This window comes from Chelonia mydas, chromosome 2, assembly GCF_015237465.2.
Source record: "Chelonia mydas isolate rCheMyd1 chromosome 2, rCheMyd1.pri.v2, whole genome shotgun sequence".
NCBI lineage: Eukaryota > Metazoa > Chordata > Testudines > Cheloniidae > Chelonia > Chelonia mydas.
Window position 1 is genome coordinate 112,491,810 of NC_057850.1, and position 10,332 is coordinate 112,502,141.

The 10,332-nt window shown below is 41.7% G+C and overlaps 1 long non-coding RNA gene across 1 annotated transcript in view; it reads right to left on the reverse strand.

Annotated features, from left to right (window-relative positions):
* Window positions 1-9,939, reverse strand: part of LOC122464548 — an 83,562-nt gene extending 73,623 nt beyond the window's left edge. Inside the window, exon 1 of the long non-coding RNA XR_006288696.1 lies at window positions 9,675-9,939. This is a non-coding gene — a long non-coding RNA (uncharacterized LOC122464548). The remainder of the gene's footprint in view (window positions 1-9,674) is intronic.
* Window positions 9,940-10,332: the final 393 nt, after the last annotated feature.

Here is a 10,332-nt window from a genome sequence, read left to right on the forward strand (position 1 = left end):
CACTAACTGGTTTAAGGTGTCTGCACAGTGTTGCTGCTACTGACGTCTTAGTGGGGGCTGAAGCATGAAAGCAAAACTCGGAAGAGGCAGCAGCCGTTCTTTCTCTCCAGTGTGCCTTCCTGCACTGCTCTGCTTTAGACTATGTTATAAACTCTTCTGGTTCACAGGTTTGGTGATAGCTTTGTGAACCTGTATGAACCTGGTCATGTATGGACTTGGTTTTGACTGAGTCCATTTGTGATTGCTCCAACTTGAACCTCCAGTCCCTCATGACCAGACCCTATACAGATCAAGGCTGAAGAAATTGTTTGAATGAACCCTTGTGAATTTTGTTCGCCTCTAGTTAATAGTTTCTTTCTGATAAACTTCTTCAGTAAATACTTGTTTTTTTGCTAAAGTCAGCTTCCTTGTTACCCATGTTTTATCACAAATGATGGTAAACTGACTCATAAACAATAATAATTAATTGTAAAATCGTAAGTGTCTGTCCCCAAAGGCCTCTCTTCAGCATAATAATGCTAATACTAATTACATAATAAAATCAACTAAAAAGTGAATTAACCACACATTTGCCAGTTGGCCAAATAAACTCAAGAACAGGAGTAACATAAACGCCAACATTCCATCCTCAGTGTAAAACAAACTAAAAGTCCCATAAATGGTATAAACTTAAAATGAAAAACAGTCCTTGGGCATTGGCTGGAAAGATGGCAATAATGTGTGTGGTTTGAGAAGAATATTCTAGTTACTAAAGTCCCTGTATGGGTCACCATTATCTACCTATACAATAATAACTATGTGTGGGTGAAACCAGACAATCACTTTGCTCTCAAATGACCTCACTCAGCAAAATAATAGTAGACAGAAACACCAAGCTCTCACCCCATATCCGATCTCTCAATTCTAGTCCTCAAAGGAAAGCTGCACAATACTTTCAAAAGGCAAACCTGGGAACTTAAATTCATAACTCTGCTAGACACCAAAAACCATGGACTTAACAGGGACGCTAATTTTATGGCTCATTACAATAATTTGTAACACAATCACCAGGGCTGTCCCTGGGGGGGTTCGGGGCCCGGGGCGGAAGTGATGGATTTGTCTCTTCCAGGGCCGACTGTGCCGGCCAGTTGCACCGGCCTGTGGGGCTCCTCAAAGCACGGGGCCCGGAGCTGTCACCCCGATTCGCCCTACCCAAGGGATGGCTCTGCACATCACACTGCCTGCTACCCTTAATTGCCTACCTCAAACCCTTTATGTATAACAATCTAATCCCCATTTGTGCACTTCAAGTGGCCACCTCCAACATGCATTACCCCTTCTGCTTAACAATCTGTCCCAACTTGTAGTTAGCTCAGACACTCTGCTTCCTTCCTTCCTTCCTGAAGACGAGCTCTGTGTAGTTTGAAAGCTTGTACCTTCCACCAACGGAAGTTGGTCCAATAAGAGATATTACCTCACCTACTTTGTCTCTCTCACATCCTGGGACCAACACAGCTACAACAACACTGAAAACAATTATCTATCTAGGTACTTACATAGAGATTTGACGGCCTCACAATCATTAATGGATTTTATCATCACAACACCCCTGTGAGGTAAAGAAGTACTATTATCCCTGTTTCACACACGGCGAACTGAGACACAGGATAGATTAAGTGACATGCCCGTAGTCATACGGGAAGTTTGTGGCTGAGTCACGAGTTGAACATAGGTTTTTTGAGTTGCAGCCTGGTTCTATAGCCACTAAACCAACCTCCCTAATCTTGGATGCTGAGGTCAAAGAGAGATTCTTCAGACCTTAAAACAACTGAAAGGAAGACTGACCTTTCAGCTTTAGTTTTATTTGTGAAATACTCAGGTATTGATATAAATGCCGATTAGGGTGACCAGATGTCCCGATTTTATAGGGACAGTCCCAATTTTGGGGGGCTTTTTCTTATATAGGAACCTATTACCCCCCACCCTCTGTCCCAATTTTTTACACTTGCTATCTGGTCACCCAAATGCCAATACAGTATGAGGAAATGCTCACTTGCTTCTTTGCCTTTATCAGTGTGACCAATCAGGGACTGACCCAAAGTCTATGGAAATCAACGAGAGACTTTCCAGTGACTTTAATGGGCTTTGGATCAGGCTTTCCGTTTAAAATTCTACCTTCCAATCCGTCTTTATGTGACTGCTCTATCATCTACTCAGTTTCTTCACTCTGAAATCAGTTTCTTCACTCTACTTTGGCTGTGCTAAGATAAGGAAGAGGTTCCACCACTACTTGCTTGAGTTCGCAAGGGTCAGCTCACGGTTAGCAAATCTGTAAACGACCAGGGGAGAGAATCAGGCCACAGCAAAAAGGGACAGTGCATCCTGAAAGAAAACTAAGAAGGAAACCCTAACCTCTCCTCATTTACATATGGTGACATTTTGCAGAAATATTGTAACATTAGCAGTGGCATAATGAAATTCTGCCTATCAGCCATGGAAGGAATAATGTTACTGTAAAGGTAACCTGTCCACAGTTTGTTATCAAGAAAATATTCATGCCAAGGAACATACATTTAGCAAGAAGTGTTAAGAACAGTATTTTTCCTTTATTTTTCCCCCTCCTGGGCTATCCATCTTCCCCTACAGATTTACTGCATGATCACTCCCTTTACATGCTAATTATGTGCAGCTCTGGTGAATTTGTTAGTAGTGACACTTCAGGGACCCAGTGGGACTGCAACTCATTATGTGGCAATGTCCAGATATATCAGATATTATTAGCTGTCATTAATCTGCTGTGGAAACATTGAGTGCACAGCCAGAAAGAGACCAGGAAATAGAGTAAGAATGAAGTCTGGAACTGCCCTGGCCCCCAAAAGGTCAAAGAGGAAATCAGCAGGGGAGAGGAATACACCTTCAAATGGCCAAATCTTGCCAGCAGATTTTTAACCCGTTACCAGCCAAGACTTTTCCAGAGGTAGGAGAATAAAGGGGGGGGGGGGGTTCATAGTATATATTACACCCTTATGGATCTGTTTTACTGAAGGAAATTACTACTTTGAGTATACTATGCAGAGCGGCCTCTCAGCAATGGAGAAACACAGGCAAAAAGGCAATCTCCATCTTAGTATGGGAGGAGTGGAGGCAAGGTGCCTTTGAAGTTGCCCCATAGAGTTGCGCATGTGTAACCAAAAGTAGAATTAGCCCCATTCTGTGTTTGATGTCATGATTTATAGCTTCTGGAAGCAGGTCTAATCCTTCAGAAATCAGAAACTTGTTATTGGATGTTTTTGTCCCAGTCCTGCAACTGGCTCAGCATAGGCACAGAGGTCTGCCTACATGCAGCCAATTGCTAGACCAGGGCCCTAGTCCTTACAGGCACGTATCATGCAGTTTAAAAAAATGCTCAGTGGATTTGCTGAATCTTTGGCATAAGTTATACTTAATGGGCACTGCCAAATGTTGTGTTTAGTTGCACATGGACATCAGTAAGATTGCACAAGTGCAACTGAACAAGAATTTAATTTCCAAAGTATCTTGAACAATGGTGATATGAGTGGCCAAATCCCTTCTCTACACATCACTGGAGATTGCACAGCCTGAAAATACAGGTAATGTTTATTTAATAACAGGATGGATAGGAAGGTACAACTCTGGGAGAACCAGAAGTTTTATAAAAGAAAAGAGTTTTTCTTTTATTATTGGGGTTATAGACCCATATCCTCCCTCATCTGGAAGACCCATTGAAGTCACTTGTGTCAGAGTAGCAGTCGTGTTAGTCTGTATCCGCAAAAAGAAAAAGAGTATTTGTGGCACCTTAGAGACTAACAAATTTATTTGAGCATAAGCTTTTGTGAGCTACAGCTCACTTCATCGGATGCCTGCAGTGGAAAATACAGGGGGGAGATTTTATATACACAGAGAACATGAAACAATGGGCGTAGCTGTAGCTCATGAAAGCTTATGCTCAAATAAATTTGTTAGTCTCTAAGGTGCCGCAAGTACTCCTTTTCTTTTTCCCCTGAATAGATATGTGGACACAGTTGGCAATGGGCTTTGTGGCAAGGATAGGTTCCTGGGTTAGTGTTTTTGTTGTGTGGTGTGTGGTTGCTGGTGAGTATTTGCTTCAGGTTGGGGGGCTGTCTGTAAGCAAAGACTGGCCTGTCTCCCAAGATCTGTGAGAGTGATGGGTCGTCCTTCAGGATAGGTTGTAGATCCTTGATGAAGCGCTGGAGAGGTTTTAGTTGGGGGCTGAAGGTGATGGCTAGTGGCGTTCTGTTATTTTCTTTGTTGGGCCTGTCCTGTAGTCGGTAACTTCTGGGTACTCTTCTGGCTCTGTCAATCTGTTTCTTCACTTCAGCAGGTGGGTATTGTAGTTGTAAGAACGCTTGATAGAGCTCTTGTAGGTGTTTGTCCCTGTCTGAAGGGTTGGAGCAAATGCGGTTGTATCGTAGAGCTTGGCTGTAGACAATGGATTGTGTGGTGTGGTCTGGATCAAAGCTGGAGGCATGTAGGTAAGGATAGCGGTCAGTAGGTTTCCGGTATAGGGTGGTTGTTTATGTGACCATCGCTTATTAGCGCCGTAGTGTCCAGGGAGTGGATCTCTTGTGTGGACTGGTCCAGGCTGAGGTTGATGGTGGGATGGAAATTGTTGAAATCATGGTGGAATTCCTCAAGGGCTTCTTATCCATGGGTCCAGATGATGAAGATGTCATCAATGTAGCGCAAGTAGAGTAGGGGCATTAGGGGACGAGAGCTGAGGAAGCACTGTTCTAAGTTAGCCATAAAAATGTTGGCATACTGTGGGGCCATGCGGGTACCCATAGCAGTGCTGCTGACTTGAAGGTATACATTATCCCCAAATGTGAAATAGTTATGGGTGAGGACAAAGTCACAAAGTTCAGCCACCAGGTTTGCCGTGACATTATTGGGGATACTGTTCCTGATGGCTTGTAGTCCATCTTTGTGTGGAATGTTGGTGTAGAGGGCTTCTACATCCATAGTGGCTAGGATGGTGTTTTCAGGAAGATCACCAATGGATTGTAGTTTCCTCAGGAAGTCAGTGGTGTCTCGAAGATAGCTGGGAGTGCTGGTAGCATAGGGCCTTAGGAGGGAGTCTACCTAGCCAGACAATCCTGCTGTCAAGGTGCCAATGCCTGAGATGATGGGGCATCCAGCATTTCCAGGTTTATGGACCTTGGGTAGCAGATAGAATACCCCTGGTCGGAGTTCTAGGGGTGTGTCTGTGCCGATTTGTTCTTGTGCTTTTTCAGGGAGTTTCTTGAGCAGATGGTGTAGTTTCTTTTGGTAACCCTCAGTGGGATCAGAGGGTAATGGCTTGTAGAATTTGGTGTTGGAGAGCTGCCTAGCAGCCTTTTGTTCATATTCCGACCTATTCATGATGACAACAGCACCTCCTTTGTCAGCCTTTTTGATTATGATGTCAGAGTTGTTTCTGAGGCTGTGGATGGCATTGTGTTCTGCACGACTGAGGTTATGGGGCAAGTGATGGTGCTTTTCCACAATTTCAGCCCATGCACATTGGCGGAAGCACTCTATGTAGAAGTCCAGTCTGTTGTTTCGACCTTCAGGAGGAGTCCACCCAGAATCCTTCTTTTTGTAGTGTTGATAGGAAGGTCTCTGTGGGTTAGTATGCTGTTCAGAGGTGTGTTGGAAATATTCCTTGAGTCGGAGGCGTCGAAAATAGGATTCTAGGTCACCAGAGAACTGTATCATGTTCATGAGGGTGGAGGGGCAGAAGGAGAGGCCCCAAGATAGGACTGATTCTTCTGCTGGGCTAAGAGTATAGCTGAATAGATTAACAATATTGCTGGGTGGGTTAAGGGAACCACTGTTGTGGCCCCTTGTGGCATGTAGTAATTTAGATAGTTTAGTGTCCTTTTTCTTTTGTAGAGAAGCCAAGTGTGTGTTGTAAATGGCTTGTCTAGTTTTTGTAAAGTCCAGCCACGAGGAAGTTTGTGTGGAGGGTTGGTTTTTTATGAGAGTACCCAATTTTGAGAGCTCATTCTTAATCTTTCCCTGTTTGCTGTAGAGGATGTTGATGAGGTGGTTCCGCAGTTTCTTTGAGAGTGTGTGGTACAATCTGTCATAATCTGTCCTGCTGGTAATAGCTCACCTTACCTGATCACTCTTGTCACAGTAAAAAGAACAGGAGGACTTGTGGCACCTTAGAGACTAACAAATTTATTTGAGCATAAGCTTTCATCGGATTGAAAGCTTATGCTCAAATAAATTTGTTAGTCTCTAAGGTGCCACAAGTCCTCCTGTTCTTTTTGCGAATACTGACTAACACGGCTGCTACTCTGAATCTTGTTACAGTATGTATGGTAACACCCATTGTTTCATGTTCTCTGTGTATATAAAATCTCCAGACTGTATTTTCCATTGCATGCATCCGATGAAGTGAGCTGTAGCTCATGAAAGCTTATGCTCAAATAAAATTGTAAGTCTCTAAGGTGCCACAAGTACTCCTGTTCTTTTTATTGAAGACACTAGGAGTTTTATGTAAAAACTGATGACAGGATATGGCCTTATAATTGCTCCATGAATCACAGCTTTTAATTGTTAACCGGTATATTGATTGTTTTGGAAAGGAGGGTGTGAACTTCTCCGGATAATCACTTTGAAGTCTGAACCTTCCTCTGCCCATTTCAAAGTGGATTGTCCACCTGTGTTTCCTGGACGACCTGGGAAAGCAGCAATTTTTCCCTCGTTAAAATGATCTAATCTGATGTTTCTCAACCTTTTTTTCATGCTACAGTCAAACACAGGATCTAATCTTAACCTGATGATAATGGAAAACTGCCCAGTTCCCTTGTTTATGGTGCTTCTTTAGGCTATGGGGACAACTCTCACTCAGCTGTAAACATTATGGGCTACATTTTATCTAGACTTCAATTCTGTGAAACACCATGGAAGAGGAAAATGAAATCAGTGTTTGGTCAAATGACCATTGTTACTGCTTTTCAAAAGAATGTTCCTTTGTGGCCCTTAAGTTCCAGAAAAAGGGGTTAGAAACACTGGAGGTGGAAATGAGGGGTTTGGAGGGAAAGGCTTATACAGATAGCTGTGAAGAAGATGGTAAGTAATAGCAAATAATCATATGGCAGTTAGCTTCAAAGATTCAAGACCAGTAATCAAACATGTTTGTTTACATATTTATCTGAATGCATCCCAATATGAAAAAGACATTAGATTATTTCTAATGATTTTAATGTGAAAGAGAGTAAACCAAAATTGTATTACAGGTTGAGTCCATTCATTACAACAGTCATAGTACTCAAGCTTTCTCTAGCTTTCATAGATAACCACAAAGGGGATATCTTCTTATAAATAAATGTCACAATCTGGCCCAATAAAGAAATACTTAGATTTCTTTTTCATGGAAAGAAACCAGCTTTGCTTTTCTATTTTGAATGTTTTGAACACAAAAAAGCTGAATGATATATTAGTGAGAAGGTCTGAGGAATAGTTTATGTTTATTATAGAAAAACTGCAGACAGACAACCTGACAGTGATTTTACCCCATTATGGTGACTTAACTGTAGCTTGCATGGTTTTCTGAAGGGAAGATAATCTGGTGCTCCTTTGGAGTGCTTTGTTTTCATTATTATGACCCTGATCCTGCAGGTACGTAATTTCAAGGATGAGAATAAGTATGTGAATAATCCCATTGAGACTAGTGGGACTATTCATAGATATAAACTACTCAAGAAACTTACAGTGGTGATTCTTAACAAGATAAATATGTCCCAACAGTTACCATACCATGGTAGCTGAGAGGTTGTGTGTGTTCCCTATCCTGTTGAAATACTGCACGGCAAGTGTTGTAAAATTCTAGCTCTGCATTAATACAAACGTTTAATTGCGAGAAATATGGCTCAGCTACTTCTGAGGAAAAACTAAGAAAAAATCCTAGAATATCAAGCACTCTTTTCTGTCAAAAACAGAAGCTACGTACTGTGATTTCATTCCTGAATCAGAAGCCGATTCTCAGCATGAACGTCCAGACTTGAGCTAGAAATAGGTTTTTTTTTTTTCTTTTTCTTTTTTACACTGGTCTACCTGAAACAAACCAACTTGGGTTGTATGGAGTGTGTGAGCAATTTGAACAGAGTTGTAATTATGAAAATTAAGGGGGGAAAGGCAGTCTTCGAGATGAAACAAATCTTCATACTAGGGAAGATGCTTTGTGTATGTGTGTATGAGGCTAACAGGTGAACATTTGCTATCTCTCGTCTCCTTCATTAAGTTTTAGGAGTATGACATCAGGATTTGATTCCCCCAAATTCATTACTTTTCCACTGCTGCTCATGATTGCAAATGACAGGGCACTAGAACAGCGCCATTTTTAGCACCTCATAGAACCTTTTGTGGCATGGGACATTGCCAGCACTAAGTGATAAGTGCTATAAGTTATACAACCCAGTTAAAAGAGTCAAGTAATCAATATTTAGGGTGTGTGTTGGGAGAAAGATGAGGACAGAGGTGCTGAGAATATTTGGTTTCATTGTGTCGGGACAATCATATTTGAAGTACTAATCATCCAGTTATGTCTCTATTTTGCTTAAGGTGTAATGTACAGAACAAAAGGGATTTTGCAAGTGGGTGGGAGACGTTGCAAAGAACTAAACCTTTAGGCATGCACAACTTCAGTGAATATTGTCAACAACTAAAGAGGCAAATGGTGATCTGATTGGACCATTAGTGCAAAACTTGCTCTCTGTGGGCTAGATTCTACCACTTTGACTCCCAAAAGCAAGATGAGTGAGGGTTGAATAATCTAGTTCTCCTCTTCCATTTTAAATAATTGAATAATATTAATTGAGCCAGAGAAAAACATGAGACTCACACTGTGGTCCTGTGGTTAAGATACTCACCTGAAAGGTGGGAGATGCCTGTTCCCCCTCATCAGGTACAATGGGTGGACCTGAACTAGGAACTCGTACATCCTGGGTGAGTACCTTAACCATTGGGCTAAATGTTAAAAGGGAAGCATCCTCATTCCCTTGTTGTTCTTTTTTTTTTTTTTTAAATGGAGTTAGGTGGCCTTTGAGCATCCCTACCAGACCAAACCTTGCAGGCAAGATTGGTGCTCCTGCATCTATCTTCTCCCAGTTTGTGGATTGCACTGGGGCTTAGGTATGAGCTAGGTGTCTGGGCACCTAGAGTGTGGCAGGAGTGTGCATGCCCAGAGGCAAAAACGTAGGCACCTTTTACTTTTACATCAAAAACGTAGGTGCTGAGTGAAGTCTTTGCCCCAAAGATCCAGCAATCTAAACATACAAAACAGCTAAAGGAGGGGAGGAGAAATAGAAGCACAAAGAGTTGAAGTGCCTTGCCCAAGGCTCAGACATTTGAGAGATCAAGTTTAATTGCCATAAATGTTTACCGAAACCAAGTTATATACGGTCATGTGCCTTTGAGAGTATTCATGCTGGAAGTGCTTGCATGCATATTCTCTCAAGGAATGGAAACAATTTCACATTCTATAGCTGACCAATCACAACAAAAGAACACAGCTCAAATTTCTAATGTGCCACAAACTAGTTCACCATAGACCCATTTTTAATATTGGTTGCCTCAAAAATTTAGTATTGAAATTCATCTGCCCTGAACATGAGAAATAAAGTTACATTAATTGAATAAATTAGGTTAGGAAATTATTCACTTACCTTTTCATATAGGGAAATGTCATCCAGTACCAAAATGTAGCCACCTCTGGGAAAGAGCATGGCAGCTCTTTAACAGCTGTTTTTTAAAAAGAAATGAATTTGTGCTTGCAGCTTTTGCACGTCATTCTGTACAATGTTGTAGAACCAGAATAAAGAGTTGCATCTGGGTACAAAAACAAAGCTTTCAGAAATAAACCTTAAGTGTGTTTCTACTGCCCAGGTGAAATACTGACCCAATTGGCAAAACACCCATGATGTCATTGATTTTCGACAGAGCCAGGATTTTACTCCCTGAGCCTTTATCCAAATCCAGCAACAATAGCACTGTGTTAAATGAATGCTGCTTCACAATGCATGCATTGATTTTTCTTTCTCTCCCCCTCTGTTCAAAAACTGTTCTTCCTTATAACTTCCCATGAATTTGCTCCATAATATTAAAACCGTGTTTATCTCTATATCTTGCTAGAGAGCTGTTTAAACAGACCATGTATGATTGCTTCCATCCAGATTACATTTGAGTCAAGTGGATTTGCCACAGAGCACTTGCCCATTAGCAGTCTATTTCTGAGTCTGCTTTAAAACCTGCGTATGGTTATGCTCAGGTAAAAGCACACGAGGTCAGTTTGGCAGGGGAGAGGCAAGCACTTTAACATAAGGT